Below are 18,965 nucleotides of genomic sequence, written 5' to 3'. Positions count from 1 at the left end.
AAAGATATATATATATATGTATATATATATATTTTTTTATTTTTTATTTTTTTGAGGCCCAGTGCACAAATTCATGCACCAGTGGGGTCCCTCAGCCTGGCCTGCGGGATCAGGCTGAAACCAGCTCTCTGACATCCCCCAAGGGGTCTTGGATTGTAAGAGGGCACAGGCCAGGCCAAGGGACCCCACTGGTGCATGAATGGAACTGGAGAGGGACATGGGAGGTTGGCCAGCCAGGGAGGGACTGTAGGAGGGTGCCAGGGTGTGCCCAGCCCATCTCACTCAGTCCTGATTGGCCGGACCCCAGCAGCAAGCCAACCTACCGGTTGGAGCATCTGACCCCTGGTGGTCAGTGCACATCATAGTGAGTGGTTGAGTGGCCTTAGCATATCATTAGCATATTATGCATTGATTGGTTGAATGGCTAACCAGTCAACCAGACACTTAGCATATTAGATTTTTATTATATAGGACTAGAGGCCTGGTGCACAAATTTCTGGAATCATATTTAATCAATTCCAGAAAGATAATCTCTAATTTTATTCCTTTAAAAATTTTTCCTAGAGAAGGAATCTCACAAAATCATTTGCATTCAACTATCATCTTCCTTAAACATTGGTTGCAGTTGTGTTCCCTGGGGACTGACTCAAACTGAGATTACATGCAGGACTTCATTAGGGATTGCTCTCTGGACAGACAGCCATGGAAGAGAAGGGAAAAAAGTGAAAGGTAGAAGAGAAGGGGGTGGTAAGGGAAGAGAAAATGGGTTGGGAGTGAGAGTGAAGAAAAGGGGAGGGAATGGATGGGCATAGAGGGAGAGGTTTGGGCAGAGAGAGAAGTTGGAGCTACGATGCTGCCTCAATAACAGAGTTATCTCATATTTCAGTGAGAGTGTTGGATCTTTACACTATTCTGTATACCATACTAATTGTTTATACTGTAAACTATATGCTATGCTGTATATTCCAGACACTGTACTCTATAATATTTTCTATTCTATATACTACCATAATGTACTATATACTATTTTATTTACTATACTAATTCTATATACTGTGTGCTCAGTTTTATTCCATATACTAAATTAATATATATTACATATTATATATTACTGTAGTATATATTACATATACACTAATATATAATATATACTACAGTAATATATAATGTATATTATGTAAATTATATACATGCTAATAGTTTATACTATATAGTTATATTGTAACTAGAGGCCCGATGCACAAAATTTGTGCATGGGTAGGATCCCTAGGCCTGGCTGGTGATCAGGGCCGATCTGTGGGGCGACCAACAGGGCGATTGGGGGGGGGCACTGGCACCCACGTTGGCTGGCATAGCACCACCTGCTCGCTGTCCCTGCCCCCCCGCCCCCGCCGCCACTGCCCACTTGCCAGCTGGCCCCACCCCCCGCCACCACCGCTAGTCGCCTTCCTCTGCGGGGTGATCGGGGGCTGGGGGGCCCACTGGCACCTGCCTTGGCTGGCCTGGGGCCTGCGGGCTGGGAGCAGCTCCTGCATTGAGCGTCTCCCCCCTGGTGGTCAGTGCATGTCATAGTGACTGTTCGTTCTGCTGTTCGGTCGTTCGGTCGGTTTACATATTAGGCTTTTATTATAAAGGATGCTATCTATATATTACACTTTAAAATTTACACCAGCTATTAGATACTGCTAAACCTGTAAGAAGGCTTGCAGTTGTGAGAGACCTCTCTCTTTGTCCAGGGCGCTTTCTAAAGGGAAGTTTCTGGAAAAGACTGAGAGCTGCGGACAGCTCTCCCAGCAGCTGGGGGAATAAGTCCTGAAGCCCTGAAGGGGATGATGCTGCTCCTCACAACACCCACTACTGCTTTAGAATGAGGAAGATTATTTTAACTTCTAACCTAAACTCCTCCCATTAAATAGCTTATATGTTTAATTATGGGAGTACTGAGCAGCTACTTTTTTCATATACAGACTACAGATTTTGATCATGATGCAGAATGAGTTCACTAATATAACTGAAAGCCAGATGAACAATCCCAAGTCCATTATTTTCTAAGCTTCGAAAGCACTTCTCCATGTTTCCTAAATACGCTGGTAAAATCTAGGGAAAAAGTGTATTGATTTTGTATAACATTGTTGCAGAGATTATGGCAAGAGGACACAATACATAACAATGCTTCGAAGACACTGTTGTCATTTAACTACCCGGAGGAGGCCAGCTATTCAGGAGCACAATATTTTTTCATTTTATAGTAGACTGTGGGATAAAACATATGCAAGCACATTTTGGAGTATTAAGTAGGGTCCAAGACTATATATTTAATTTGAAGAGATAGGTACTAGGCATTTAGGGGAGATAGAACAATTCATTTATTTTACTTGAATTGCTTACTGAAAATCATTTGGCAATGTAAGAGGTGCGTCAGTGATCCATGGGGTTGCACCAGCTCAGTGACCTCCATCAAGTGGCCAAGGGACACCTCCTAGGAGCCAGATGCAGCAGGGGTGTTTTGTTGACACTCCAGTCATTAGACTATTGGGAAGTCAATGCTTCAACCCAGAATATTTCCTGGAACCACAGTTGGAATCACATAACAAGGATTTCCAGTTAATCCTGTTATGGAGACATAGCTTTCTTTTACATGACTGCATTGATAGGACCAACTGGATATTTAAGAGCTTGAATTAAATGAAATTCTTAGAAAAGTAGTCAATTCTAATAAGTTGAGGGAGATATTTCAGATTTCAGAACACCTTAGATATACTAGAGATGACACGTGACCTTCAAAGTCTGCACACATGAAAAATATTAAAATTTTCACTTTTGAGATAACTCAAGGTAAGTTTTTCCTGATTTATACTTTCAATTAATATATAAATTATTGCCTTCTACATTGCAAGTCGATGACACCATCCATTCCTTAGAAGGGCGGGTGCTTTAAGGGGATCTTCCAGTAGCAGAGATGAGTAAACCAGAATTATAAAAGATAATCCATCAAGTTAAGGGGAATTTTATTGCAAAGAAATAAAAGAGGCTCTAAATCTGGTTAGATGAACAAATGATCTTTAAAAACGATACCTTCCAAAAGACTAGACAGAAAGCCATAACTTATAGGTAAAACAGTGGTATCGTTTTCTGCTCATTGAACTTGCTCAGTGATTTATTTTTTTTCCAGTGTGGGATAAGAAAATGAAGCCTTGGTAAGGACTTTTAGAGGTTATGCTTTCCACTTGTCTGCCTCTAGAATGGTCTGAGAATCTTCGGGTAAGACTTTCATTCTCTAGGCAGACATAAAATTGCTGAACTTTTATAGAAAGGTTGCCCTCTAAATAGTACTTCCAGTCAAGATTACAAGTTCCATAAATTGTGTGCCAAAGTGTGAGCTGCTCCTTTACCAGCTGCTGGAATTGCCTGTGCCCAATGGTGGCAGGAATTTTTAACCCAACATCCTCTGCATCTTTGTCTTCCATTATTTTATTTACTTTAAATACATACACAGGTGTCCATGTGTAAGAGATACAAGTCCTCTTTAAAGTTATTGTGTGTCCAAATGGCTAATAACCAACCTGATTTCTATAATTATCAGCAAATACTGAAGCTATAAGTGGGTCCTGCCTCTGGGTCATACAGAACATGCAGAATCCACCTTCCTACAAATTTAAGAATGATGCTGGAAGGAAGCAACATTCTTTAAAACTGTGGGACAGCAATAGGCATTTCTCTTTCTCCGTTATTGTCTAGTTTTTTACTAGCCTCACGTCTTAAAACCTGAGAAGTTGAAATTAATCATTAGGTTTTCAGTTGACTTGGATGGGAGAGAGATCCTAATTGTACTTTTTTCTTGAAAGATTTTAAATAAATAACATCTGCTGTCTTAGCCATAGATGATTTAATTTTTAACATGTGCTTTCAACCTTTAATTTTCTGCAAAGCAGCCACATCAATTATTAATTTCTTTATATTTCCTCAAAGCAAGTCAGACTTAAGATTCTTCATAAATATTTAAGAATACTGCTGCAAAATAAACAAAAACTTATACTTAACTTTTAATTGGAAGTTTGAGAACCAATGATTGCAAAAGCAACTAAAAAGCAAGACAAACATGCTAAAGAATCCAGAGAAGTAAGAAAGCAGATGCTAGAAGAACAAGGAGGCCAGATTCTGTCTCAGTTTTATAATGTGAACCTCATTTACTGCACATTTTACTGGGATAAAAGGATGTGGCCAAATTTATCTCAGGCCTGACTCACGATAGGTGTAATTTCTGATAGTTTCATTTTTATCTTTCTCTTTCTCTCTCACACACATTCCCATGCATGCCATATACTCTTTACTATTAATACCCACCAGGTTACTGAAAGAATAAGTACATAAATATATTTAAAAAAAATAGCTTGCAGCCCTAGCTGGTTTGGCTCTGTGGAGAGAGTGTCAGCCTGTGGACCAAAGGGTCCCGGGTTCAATTCTGGTCAAAGGCATGTGCCTTGTTTGCAGGCTCCTGACAGGTTCAATTCCCTGCCAGGGCACATGCCTGGGTTGCAGGCTCGATCCTCAGTGGGTGGCATGTAGGAGGCAGCTAATCAATGATTCTCTCTCATCATTGATGTTTCTATCTCTCCTTCTCCCTTCCTCTCTGAAATCAATAAAAATATATTTTAAAAATAAATTTAAAAAAATAAAAAATAGCCTGCATGTAATTAAAATAGTAATAATAGTTCTAACCTTTATTTCTTATTGTCACTCGCAAGGCTTCTGAGATAGATGTTGTTATGGGTTGAATTGTATCCATCCACCACTCGCCCAATAAGATATGTTAAAGTCCTATCCCCTGGTACTTGTGAATGTGACCTATTGGGAAAGAAAGTCCTTGCAGATGTAATCAAGTTAAGATGAGGACTCTGGATTAGGGTGGGCTAGAATGCAATATGACTTGTGTGGTTATAAGAAGAGCAGAACCACACAAAAAGACATACAGAGAGAATGCCATGTGACGATGCAGAAACTGGATTGATTCATTTATGAGCTAAGTAATGTCTTATATTGTGGTCAACACCAGAAACCAAGGAAAGGCATGGAACAGATTTTTCCCTAGAGCCCTCAGAGAAAGCATGGCCTCACTGACACCTAGATTTTAGACTTATAGCCTCCAGAACTATTAGAGATGGATTTCTATTGTTTTAAGCCAGCTTGTGGCACTTTGTTACAGCATCCCTAGGGAATAAATATAGAGACTTCAAACAAAGCTATTTTTCTTTCTTTGTTTAAAAAATTATGAAATAAAACATATGTATCATGCATGGAATGTATGTACAATTCAACAAATAATCTCTCTCTATATATAAAAGCCCAGCAACTAGAACGGCAGAATGACCAGAATGACTGATGGCTATGACGCACACTGTGGCAGCCAACCAGCCTGATCTGGGCCCTGATCGCGCCCCCCCCCCCCCCCCCCCCCCGGCCAGCCTGGCCTCCGACCAGCCCCCAGCACCCTGATCAGGAGCGGAGACAGCCGGCCAACCACCTGAGGCCCCTCCCCCCCAAACAGCCTAGCCCAATGGGCCCCCACTGGGGCAGACTGGCCGGACCCCACCCATGCACAATTTTGTGCACCGGGCCTCTAGTTATAAACATCCATCTGACCACCATCAGTAAATGAGATACTGCTTCACTCCTAACAGGCCTCTATATCTCTTCCTTACCCATAGCCTCCTTTTTGCCTCCAGGGATAGTCCTTTGTTAGCTTTTCTTTAGAGTTCCATCACCTCTGTGATCATATTATAAGCAATATGGTTTAATTTTTGTACTGATAAATCTTTAGAGGAGGATATATTTAGATAAATCTACCTGATAGAAATGCATTTAGAGCTCTGTTTAGGCAAACACGCCAGTTACTAATTGATAAATATAAATTAAAACCAACACTCTGTAAAATCATGTTTTAAATAAGCATATTCATTCAGTCGATTCACTCATTGAACACATTATTACTAGGGACATAGTGAGTGAACTTCATTTTTCAGGCATTTTCTAGGATAGAGATGAAAAATAATGTCAATAATTCCACTTTAACACAGTGTATAATTTAAAGTAAAATTATTTTTTATAGTCATACTTAATTGTTATATACGTATACATACACACTGAGAGTTTGTGAAATTTAATAATATTCTTTATAATATCAAACACTTGATCAATACAATGGGTTTTACCAGTTCATAGATTAACTTGGTTGATTTATGTAAGCATGAGTGCATAGTTTTAGATATGCTACACATTTTACTTTTCATCACTAGATTCATTTACTGAATTTACCTAGTCTGTGCATATGAATTACTTTTAGTATTTCCATGTATATATTTTTTTCTAACAGAAGGTAAACAAATCTTTCTTTTTTATAGACTACTTACTGTCCTATGCGAATAAGCATTACAATGTGTTGTATGTGAGGAGGTAAAGGGATTCAAAGTAGTTTACTTTGTTTAGCCCTCAAATGTTTCTCAGTAGAATCTGTCACATGCTTTAGAAGCACTGGAGCACAAGTGCTTCCTGCTTTCTGAGAAGGTCATGGTCCCCAGGAGAAAAGAACGGCTTGGCTAATGAGTATAATATAATGACGCTTTCTGAAGCCCAGGCAAATTTCAGGTGTGTTTTGCAGTTCAGATGAGAAAGTGATGAACTCTACCTAGAGAAGAAACGATTGCTTCACATAGGCAATGGCATATGAAAAGCCATTCTTGTATCTTAAAGGAGTTTGTAAATAGTGAACTGCAAGGTCAAAGCAGAGCAAAGTATATGACCTGTAGTGGATTTTTTTTTAATGCCAAGAAATACACCTAAATAATATTTATTTATTGTTATTATTAACTTTGTGCTGACTCTAAATTGGTCTTGGAAAGTTGTGGGAAAGTTACCAGCTTCATCGATTATTATTTAGTTAACAGGAACTATGATTTGGTTGACACTTGCACAATCACAGGTATCACAATGAATTCCCCCCTTCGGTTATAGAGACTTCTGTTATTTATTTCAAGCATGAAAATATTTTGGTGTGCTTTATAATTTCTACTCTTTTTTATGCAAAGGGCTGAGAAAGAAGGGGAAGACAGGGTGTAATCATTTAAGTTGCTAAATTGCTAGATTTAGATATTTTGGATAGAGTATGAAACGATTTGGAGATGACCTGGTCAGAGAAGTTTTTATAGAGCAAATGACTGAACTATATATCCAAGAATGATGGTAGAAGGATGGTGATTAATGTAATTTTTCTGGAAAGAGTGGAGAATTAGGGAACAGGCAGGCAGAAGAAAGACTTGCAGGTACATGGATATGTAAGAACCACTAGAGGAAGAGGTGTCAGTGAGGGAAACAGATAGAGCAGCCAGAGACAGAAGCAAGAGCCTCAGGAAACTGGTGCTACCAAAACTGGAGGAGGAGGAGATTTTAAGAAAACTTGTGGTACTTAACAGTGTTAAGGATCACAACTAGGAAGAGCTCATTGAATTTGCTGCCTAGAGAGTTACTAGCCACCTTCATCATCTCAGTTGACAACAACTCTATCCTGTCAGTTGCTCGGTCAAAGACCTTGGAGCCATCTTTGACAAAGGGCTCTCTTTTAGAAGATAGGTACCCAGCTTATCTAGAAATTCTATTTGTTTGGCCTTCACAATATACCAGTACACGGCCTACTCCTTACCACTATTGTTTTTACAGTGTAAATTCAGTATCTCCCCTCCCTCACCCCGTTCCCAACAGTCCCAGTTTGGGCTGCCCTGCTCTATTGTTTTTCCATGGTACTTCTTACTCCAGCATGCTAGGTAGTTTCCTCACTTTTTACATGATTGCTTGACATCTGTCTCCTTTCACTAAAATATTAATTCCGGGGGGGATAGGGGGGTTCTGTTATGTTCTAAGAGCTTAGTGCATCAGCATAGTCAATCAATATATGCTGAATGAACAAATTGTAATTTTGTTGTATAGTTAACTGAAATTTGATTCAAATTTATAGTTGGAGCTGTATGTTTTAAGTCATATAAACCAAATTCAATTCTAGTATGAATTCAAGTAATACTTTAGTAAAGATAATCTCCTGTTCTGTTCTACCAATTCTGTGATCAAGAATTGTTGGATCCATCATTTCCCAGAAATTAGTCAGTTTCTATCTGGTACTCTAGTTAAAGGCTTTAGCCAAACTTTTAAATTATAAGATTAAAAATATTCACTGAAGGGGGAAAAAAGGAGACATCTGTACTACTATTTGTAATACTTTAAACAAGAAAATAAAATTTTAAAAAAAGATAAAAAATAAATAAAATAACAACCATAAATCAATTATAAGTTAGCATAAATAAAATATTTTCATTAACACAACTAAATTTCTCCCCCAAATTAGTGAGAGAAATAACATTGCTTTACATTTCTTCAAATCTCCTTAATGTTTGAGTTAATAGAAAATGGCTAAATTATCTTACTGCTTCTACATTAAATATGTTGCCATATGTTATTTTGCTGGAGGGGAGGAGTGTTTTAGTAGTCTTTTCAGGTAATTGTAAATATTCTGCTTTGATACCACATCAAAACTTGACAGTTTGTAGTTTTTTAAAGTTTGTTTGCCATGTACAATCTGAACTTTGTTTACTCTGCTAACATTAAAATGCAATGGTCTGTCTTGCACTCTGAATGGATCTTGTACCCATACATGACTTTGTTAAAAAAGTTTGTAATTAGTAGGAAGCTGTCAAGTTCACAATGGTGAATAAAAGTTTTCCAAAATTCTAAAAAAAAAAAAATCACTGAAGCTAATACTTTATTTAGCATTACTTATGCACAAAGTGCTTACCCAGTAAACAAAGAATTTTCAATTTACAAAAAGGAGTGTATATATTCAAGGACTTACCATATGTTCTTTGGGCAAGCTCATTCAACACATGCTTATAAGTATGTAGACATTTAAGTAATAAGGTAATGACATGAATACAAAATTTTTCATTGATGCAAAAAACAATTTATTTCATCACATCAGCAATTCATATAGAATCTTTTCATAACAAGATACATAAATTATAATTTTTTTCTGACAAATCCTAATAAGGACTTTTAGTCTTTCTTTAACTGAGTTAAGAAATTGACCTCAGAGTTCCTTCCTTCCTCCTTCCTTTCATTCCTTCATTGTTTTATTTTTATCTTATTTCCCCGTCCCCATCTTTATTCCACTGAACAGTCAATGCTTGCTCTAGAAATGAGCAAATGAAATGACAATGAGCTAATATGCTTAACTTGTCCGGTAGAGTTCACTGCGCATTTTGGCTCATCATTATTTTCTGCATAGAGATTGTGTTTCTTTATTGAGCGTAATTGCAACGACCTCCTACGGACTAGTATAATTCTCAGCTCTCTCTCACACCTCTCCTTCTTACACATCTAGAAACCGTGCCCGCATTCATTGTTTAATCATTAGAGCTGACATCCATTTGCAGTTCTCATCATTTAAATCACTTCTCCTAGGCTCTAGGGCCCATTTATTTCCTATTGCTTGGTCACCTGAAACCTCAGCAATGGAAACTTCAGGAGGCCGTGAGCGTGAGCTTTTCTTGTGATTGGCACGTGCTGTTTACCGGGTGTACTAACATCACACCTGGGAGGCACAAACAATTGAAAACAAGATTCGGGACTCTAAGGACATCACTGTGGGTGCAAGCTAATGGCGAGTGGAAAGTCAGCCCAGCGGAGCAGCACTCACTCATTGCTCATTTGGGTATCAAATCAAGAAATCTTATCGGAGCTCAGTTTTCTCTTTACAAGTTCTGCTACCTTCCTAAAGTTCTTTATTCCAATCTTGATAATTACTGAACATTAAAACTCATTTTTAAATTAAAAAATATGTAGAATTATTTTCTGTGTAGAAGCCAATCAAGTGACTTAGTTTGAAAATGGCATGAAAAGGTGCTATGCCTTTCTTTCGCCTGCTTTGCCTTCTATTTTCTCTCTCTCCTCATTCCTTCTTTCTTTTCTTCCCCATTCCTTTTTTCATTTCTTCCTTTAATTATTTTTCTCAAAAAATATTTATGTGGATAAAGCACACTGCATTCCTGTTTGACAATTTGGTATTTTGTATTTTTAATTTCATCTTTTCTTCATGAAATCTTTAGAGTGAATGTAGCTTACAAATAAAAATAAATTATCTAGCTTTCTTAAAATATAGTAAAGGTCAACAAAATAAGCATATCTATGCAATTTTGAGCTGCTTTTAATATAACTTGGCTACAGGGATAAACAAAGGTGCTAAAACTTATAGGTAACAGTGGCTTCTACAGTTCAAGGCAGATGGGACAGCAGGTCTTTGTAAGATGGTAGGATGGTAAGAATATATTTTCGACAAAATTTTCAAAGTATAAGTTCAGAAAACACTTGTGAAATTTAATATAATTACGTGACAGTTTTTAGAATTTTTTCCTCCAGGTATGGTAATTATGTTGTGAGAAATTGATCATTCCATTGATGATTACCTAATTCTCTTATTTAATGAAACCAGAATAATGCCAATAATTATTTCTTTTTTATTGTGCAATTATTTTATAATTTAAAATAGTCATCTTTCTATCAAACAATTAAAAAGCCCATGACCTGGCCGGTTTGGCTCAGTGGCTAGAGCGTCAGCCTGCGGACTCAAGGGTCCCAGGTTCGATTCCAGTCAAGGGCATGTACCTTGTTTGCGGGCACATCCCCAGTGGGGAGTGTGCAGGAGGCAGCTGATCAATGTTTCTCTCTCATCAATGTTTCTAACTCTTTATCCCTCTCCCTTCCTCTCTGTAAAAAATCAATAAAATATATTTTAAAAAATAAAAATATAAAAAAAATAAAAAGCCCAGAGTAAGAATATATTTTATGAAAATAAAAAGATTAACTTTTTTCTATTCTCTATACCCATTCTTTTATCTTGTTTGCTGATAGGGAAATAGAAGTGGATGGGGAAGATAAAGTTGAAAATAAAACTAATTTTTGGAAATCCATATCATTTTGAAAATCAAGTTAATAAACATAAGTACAGAATGTCAGTAGTTCCCCAATAAGTTACTTTTTAACTTAGAAAGGTCCTTTGTGTGAGATAATAGTCATAAAACTGGGTGCTCTAGGTAGTTGTTTGACTTGCTCACCCCTTTGTCATATGAGAATTGTACATAAAAGAGGAAAGAAAAAAGGAACATGACAAGGTCACCAGTCCTATAACTTGTCCGTGTGTAAATATTTGCTGATGAATTCATAAAAAAGGTAGACTTGACCTTTAACATAAACCTCTGATTAAAACTAAGTCAGGAAAAAAACCCATGTTGTATTACCTGTATTCTTTTAATAATCAGTACCTATGTAAATCTATTAAATATAATGCTTTAGTCCTTAATTACTTTATAATTTGGTAATCTGCATTATTTTCCTGTTTTATGTTATAAAAGCTACAGCTAATAATATTTAGATATTAAAAAATAAATCTTACATGATGCTTATATGCTATATATGACTGAAATAAAGGCACAAATCTCAGAAACAGAAAATATCTCTTGGGGAGGATATGGGAGAGAGGAGGTCCACAAAATATTATGTTTTTTTTTAAAATTTGGCTTTTTTTATATCTTCTTGCTTTAATGTAGGTCCATGTTTATACTTTTTATTGTGTCTTTACAAAAAAAAATAAATAAATAAAAAAGCTAGTGTGTTTTCTATTTTTTCCATTGAACTGCCCCTGTAGGCTTTGCTACAAAAAAAAGAAAGGGAAAAGAAAAGAAAAGAAAAGAAAAGAAAAGAAAGGAAAGGAAAGGAAAGGAAAGGAAAGGAAAGGAAAGGAAAAGAAAAAGAGTTCTTAAAGAAGTAAAACTTCAGGCTTATTCTTATTTATTTCTATTCTTCTGTGTCAGTCTAAGGTTCAATGCAGCAAATAAATTGAAATGATTTTTTTTCTGAACTTTATTATGGTGCATTCCCTAACTGGTATATTTACTAGTAACGTTCCATTGTTACTTGCACAATATATTTTGTTAATTGAAGATTTTACTGGTTATATTTCCCAATCAAACCTTTAATTATTTTGCTTGCAAAACTCCAATCCAGAATTTTCCATTTGAACATGATAACCACGACTAGTGTTTCTGCTGGGCTGCTGGGAGAGGCATGCTGCATTTTTGCCTGCGTGTATATCTCAGTTTTTGAAACTTTCCACACTTCCTTAAAATCAACTCTCTTTTTGGAATAACAAAGAAATGTGAGAAAACTAAGCTGCTATTTAGGCTATGTTCTTTAGTCAATTAGTGTAACAGAAGTCATGCAATTCATTTTTTAAACAATCTTTATTGCTGAAGGTATTACGTAGGTCCTCCTTTCCCCCCATTAACCTGTTCCAGCCCTCTCCCGTTCCTCAGCCGCCCCCACTATCCCATTGTCTGTGTCCACAGGTTATGCATATATGCATACAAGTTCATTGGTTGATCTCTTCCCACCCACATTTTTTTTATGAGAGCCCTGTAATTCAGACATGAAGATTAATAAGACGGGAGCCCTCCCTTGCCAGAGCTACAGTCTACTCTAGGGGGGCGTCTCAAAGACATGCAGGAACTGTTACAAAACAATTAAAGAAGTGATACCAGGGACAGAAAGCTGCAGCACGTGCATCAGCTCTGGAGGGACCGCGCTGCTTGTCTGGGTCAGGTGTCAGAGAACATTGCATAAAGATGGGGACATTTCAGTAACCTCCTGCAGACAGCGAAGGAGCTGGCTCCTGGAGAAGAGTGAGGAGAGGCATCCCGTCACGCAGAGCAGGGTCCACACAGGGTCGGCCACACAGTGACTGTACCTTAAGCTTGCGTGGCTCTTCACTGGCATGGCTACTCCCAAGGCCCTGTAGCTAAGGTTGGATTTGTGATTTTGAATTTTTAAAAATCACTTCCTTACCAATTGTCTAAACTTGATGGTTCACAAAACTTGTATTCAGCCTTGAGAATATGGATGGAGTAGGAGGAAGAAAGGGCATGACGTCCAGCGTCACATCAGGTCAGTGCTGGAGAAGGGGCTGGTAGCAGACTTCCTGAATAAACAAAACACAAAGCACACTCTTCCTTGTCCCCCAAGCAAATGCTGGAATTTCTTTATTTATTATTCACTTGGCCTGCTGAGGAAGGCCACTGAGAGGAAGGAGCAAGTTCAGGGGATTCCAACCTCTTTTTTTTTTTTTTTTTTTATTGGTAAGAGACAGTTGAATATTTAGATTTAGATATTATTTATCTGTTGTTGTTATTATTATTATTATTATTTAGATACTAGTGATCCGTTGTGCGAAATCGCGTGAGACCTGGGACCCCCCCCCCCACCCCACGCCATGGTACTGCCCCAAGTCCCGGAGTGCCGCCCCGCATGGCCAGGGCGCTGTGGGATGGCCCTGAGTCCCGGAGTGCCGCCCCGCATGGCCAGGGCGCTGTGGGATGGCCCTGAGTCCCGGAGTGCTGCACCGATGCCCCGATTCTGGTCCACATGAATGCATGTATGCAGGGCCATGGAAACCCTGGCAGAGGCCACGCAAAGTGGCCACGTGGAGTGGCCGCTAGCCCCACCCCCACTTCCCCGCCCCTGCTTTGCACGCCGCCATCTTTATGATGTAATGGTGTGAGGGTCAATTTGCATATTACCTCTTTATTATATAGGATTACTTCTATTTCAATCTCTCCCAAACACCATTTATTTGTCCATTCATTCATTCTTTTAAAATTCATTGAATACCTAAAGAATTCATTCTTTTAAAAAAATATATTGTTGTTTTACAGAGAGGAAGGGAGAGGGATAGAGTTAGAAACATCAATGAGAGAGAAACATCGATCAGCTGCCTCCTGCACACACCCTACTGGGGATGTGCCCACAACCAAGGTACATGCCCTTGACCAGAATCGAACCTGGGACCCTTGAGTCCGCAGGCTGATGCTCTATCCACTGAGCCAAACCAGTCAGGGCCAGAATTCATTCTTTTTATTCTCATTATTGTATTTAGTATTTCAAGTTTCCTATTTTTTACTTTTAAAAAAAATTATCTTTATTGTTGAAAGTATTACAGAAGTCCCCTTTGTTGTTGTTGTTTTTTTTTTTTTTTTTACCATTGACCCTCTCCACTCCACACCTGCCACTCTCAGGGCTTCCCCACACTATTGTCTGTGTCCATGGGCTATGCATATATGCAGATAAGTTCTCCTGTTAATCTCTCACCACCCCCTTAACCCCCAACTTCCCTCTGAAATTTCTCCATTTTTTTATGTTTATGAGCATTTGCAGGGGTCATAGTTTAGGGGGAGGGGACTGTATTTCATTCTTTAAAGAATACATGTCCTGCTTGATGTTGCCTCTGTTTCATGAATGACAATATCTCTTTTTCCCACACAATACTTTATCAAGCTGTTTCAGACCCTTGTCTACACACCTTGTGATAGTCATTCAGTTGTTTCATATTTGCATATTATGTCTTCCCTCTTCCCTTTAAAATGTGGCACAAAAACTGTCCTTTTTTTTCTCTCTTGTCTAACATAATGCCTAACTCCTTTTAAGTGATAATTGAAGGAATGGACAGACTTGCCTCTTAAACACTGAACAATACCCAGGAGTACACTAAGGTTAAGATTGTCCAAGTGTGAAAATCTCATATATTTTTTTGAAACAAGAACATCAGATGAAGAAAGTAGAACAAGTAGACCAGTGAAGTGATATAACAGAGGTGTACGAATTTGAAATGTCTTATGTAAATCTTTTAATATATATTTTTATTGTTGATAGTATTACAGATGTCTCCCATCCCCCCCTTTACCTGCCTCCTCCCAGCCTCTACCCACCCCCCAGAACTTCACCCCCCTTATTGTCCATGTCCATGGGCTATGCACATAGGTATATAAGTTCTTTGATTTATCTCTTTCGTCCCTCCAACCCCACATTGAGGTATGTCAGTCTGTTCCATGGCCCCATGCTTCGGGTCTTATTCAGTTGGTCAATTCATTTTGTTCATTAGATTCCAAAAATTAGTGAAAACATGTGATATTTGTCTTTCTCGGGGTAGCTTATTTCTGTTAGCCTAATAGTCTCCAGGTCCATCCATGCTGTCCCAAAGGCATTTAATCTTTTTGTGACTTGATGTTGCCATTTTTATAATGGTCTCTATCACAGGGCCAATTAACTTCAGGAATCCAGATGAAAAATTCCAACAATATTTAGCTACTAAATTAAAACTTTAGGGCTGCCTTATTAGTATGATTCTTTCACATCCCCATCTCCTTCACCCTACTCTTAACCACCAATAGCTAGGTGGCCTTGCAGTTCACTGGCCCATTCCCCCTTCAAGAGAGTAAAATTTTTCTGTGATTCCAATAACTTTATCCCTGAGTTAATTGTAGAACAGTTTCATCTTAATCACTATGGGCAAGATGCTTAAATATTAAAATATACATATTTTTGTTCTTATTTATTTTGAATTAGCAGAGGCTTAGCAAGAATCTTGTCCTTCAAAGTCTTTTTCCTTACTGGAGCTTTCCAGTCCTTTGTCTCCTCTTGGGAAAAGCTGCTCTTAATGCAGAAATAAGAGAAAACGTGTCCTTAGATAATCCAGAGGAAACTCACAGAAAAAAAAAAAAAGTCTACTTAAAGGAAATCAGAAGAAATAATGTTAATCAAATCACATTTCATTCATGAACTATTTAAAAAATATGTTTTTTTACAATAAAGGCCAAGTTTTACTGAACGTTCCTTTGGGTCTCACTTTTCTCCCGTTAAAGGTGCCCATTCTCATCCTCCGAATATACTGTTTATTGAGAGTCAGCTCAGAGGAACAGGAGAGAGTGATTTTAAAAGATGAATACTTACAGGTGGCTGGGTTGTGAGAACGCAGGTTTTTATGAAGACAAAATTGTTAATCCGATAACCTGTTAATGTGGTGCTCTGATACAACTTGCGATCTATTATATCCTCCATGTGTGAATCCATCACACACAGTCTCAAGGTTGGCTGAAGGACATTGCTTTGAGCTCTGCCACACAGGAGATCAACTATTTCTCTGGGTTCCCTGTTAGCACCTGGAAGAGAGTTTATTTACTATTCCCTTGCAGCATGGATTGGCTTATCATCAAAAAATTGGCCCTAAAATAGCACCCATATTCTGCTTTATGCCATTAAAGACTACAAAATTCCACACTTGTAGGTGGGATATCTGAAGAATGGCATCAATATCTAGATACAGGGATAGAAATTAAAATGGATTTCAGCTTAGGTCATAACATATCAAAACAACTTTTGTGCCAAGGTTGCACTCAAATGCAGTTTTATAAGTACTGAAGAGAAGGAAAATAATGGGTCTGGGTTTTTATGTCATTTTTGTTCTGGAAAGATGGAAAATAGCTGATTTACCATTTTCTTCCTTTTTCTAAGGAAATAAAAAAGGCCTTTCTAGTTGAAGTACCGATGACCTTTCACAGGAATTATGCAGGCAGCCGTGCAGGCTGTTCTAATGATGATGGTGCAGTACAATCAGTTTTACTTGAAGAAGGGCCCTCTGGGCTGCAGGGTAACTGGCTTAACAGCCTTTCAAGAGGACAAATCTGATACAAGACCTTAAAATGCACTTTAAGTATTTAAGAGTAAATGGGCAGTAGGGGGAAGTCCTGTGGATACACTGGGGTGCATGAAGACACATTTGCAAATACAGGCAGCTACAACTTTGTTACACACCCACCCACCCAGAGGTTGCTCTGCTTGCCAGCTAGTTTGGATATGTGACAACTGGCAATTTTTTCCCCTCAATACTCCCAAGTCCTTTTAGGTACTGTATATAAAGCGAGTTGCCTTAGAAATATATCTGCATTTTCTTTGTTTCACATTCTCATTTTTCTCACCTTTAGCCAACTGCATTTAGTTAAATGTCACCCCTAGAATGAATATTAGGTACTAACTCCACCTGGAGCCTGGGGTTTGTTCCTGCCAGCCATTATTTCTGTTGTAGGCACCAAAGAAAATTTTCTGAATGAAGTACCCTGAACTGTAGCTGTGACTCTGCTCTACTTAAAAGATATCCCCAGTTGACTGGCATGGCTCAGTGGTTGAGTATCGACCTATGAACCAGGAGGTCATGGTTCAATTCCCTGTCAGGGCACATGCCTGGTTTACGGGCTTGATCCCCAGTGTGGGGCATGCAGGAAGCAGCTGTTTAATGATTTTCTCTCATCATTGATGTTTCTATCTCTCTCTCCCTCTCCCTTCCTCTCTCTGAAAGCAATAATAATAATAATAAAAAGGTAACCCAAGTCTTGATGTAAGATGACTTGTACATGTAAATTTGGGGGCAAATATATCATCATGCTTAAGGGCCCTGGTCCTTAAGTCAAAATAACATATTGATGCAATGTTGTCAGCTTATGATGCTGTTCTTTGCAGATCCATTTAATTTCTACAAGCTTCACTGTCCTCATCTGGGATTTAGGAATCAAAATGACACCCACCTTATAGTTTTGTGATGATTAAATTAAATATTGTAAGTAAAGTTGGTGAGCACAGAACGTGGCACATATTAAGTTCTCAATAAAGCATGGTTATTTTTTACTGCACGATCCAAATATGTTTTCCATTTGTTAATTATTTTATCAGGCAGGCAATTGTTCTATTTTTGTTGAACTTAATATTATTTCTTTTTTTTTAATTTTAAGAGAAGCATGGCTGCCATTAGTTGATATGAACTAAGATTAATTACAAAATAAAACAAAAATGTTTGGCTGGTTGATAGTGTGGTGGAGGTGAAGAAGGCAAAATTTTATGAACCAGTAAATGGTTCTGGAAGCAATTCAGAAGTTGCCTAGTCTTGAACTGGAATACTGAGCACTGATTTTCAACCTTCTTCATCTCACAGCACACATAAACTAATTACTAAAATTCTGTGGCACACCAAAAAAATATAACTTGTGCCGACTTGACAAAAAAAAAATAGCTAAAATTTGGATTCCTTCACACTGATGGCTCTTGTTGTGTTGGCTGTTGTTATTTTTTATTATTATTATTTGACAGTCTAAGGGGAAAGAAGTTAGTGCCCCTGACTAAATAGCCAGGTATAGCATGTTTTAAAAATTCTTGCAGCACACCAGTTGAAAATCATTGCTCTAGAGGAAAGAAGTTAGATCAAAAGTCCCAAACAGAGCTCAGCCTTGTGGGAGAGCTCCTGGTAAGGTGTGAAAGGCAGGAGAGAAAGAGAACATTTCCAAACCCACAGATAGACAGAAAATACAGTCATAAGAGTGATCAAAATTACACTTTTCCCCTCTTAAAGATAAGTGGGAGAAGTTACACGTTCATTCAGCACACATAACAAATGTTACTAAATGCACAGCAAGTAAATTCTACTCTTGCCTATGTTTTCAGCCTTGTGCCAAGTGTGAGAGATACAAGGAAGGGCAAGGTATGGTCCCTGCCCACAAGGAAGGCAGAGTGTATAACTTTATTATAGACTAGGATAGTTATAAGTAAATTCATAATTTTGTTGGTGGGATGAAAAGAGGGATAGAGATAATGATTCTATTAAAACAGTAAGGATACCCAGTAAGAATTGCTAAAATTATTTTTAAAATAGAAAGTAATTTTTGATTACTAGTTTCAGAGCATGCTGTAGAGTTACAGTAGTTCAAACAGTTAGCGTTGTGAGAACAAGAAATCGATGAAACAGGAGACATAGCAGAGAGGATTGTCAGAAAAGCACAAATTTAGTGTCCGCAGAGGCCAGTGTTGTGATATGATGTCTCCGAGCAAGTTCTAAAGCAGCTACCTGGATGCATTTTTTTAAAGTAGGCCTTATTCTTCTCATTTGAAAACGGGGACATAGAAAAAAGGGACCATGTATTAAGAAATCTCACTCACTCTGATGTCAGTCAGTGGCTATTTTAAGAAGAATTTAAGAGAAAGCTCTTGAGTACGTAAAG

This window comes from Myotis myotis, unplaced genomic scaffold, assembly GCF_014108235.1.
Source record: "Myotis myotis isolate mMyoMyo1 unplaced genomic scaffold, mMyoMyo1.p scaffold_m19_p_7, whole genome shotgun sequence".
Lineage (NCBI taxonomy): Eukaryota > Metazoa > Chordata > Mammalia > Chiroptera > Vespertilionidae > Myotis > Myotis myotis.
This window is presented reverse-complemented; position numbering follows the sequence as displayed.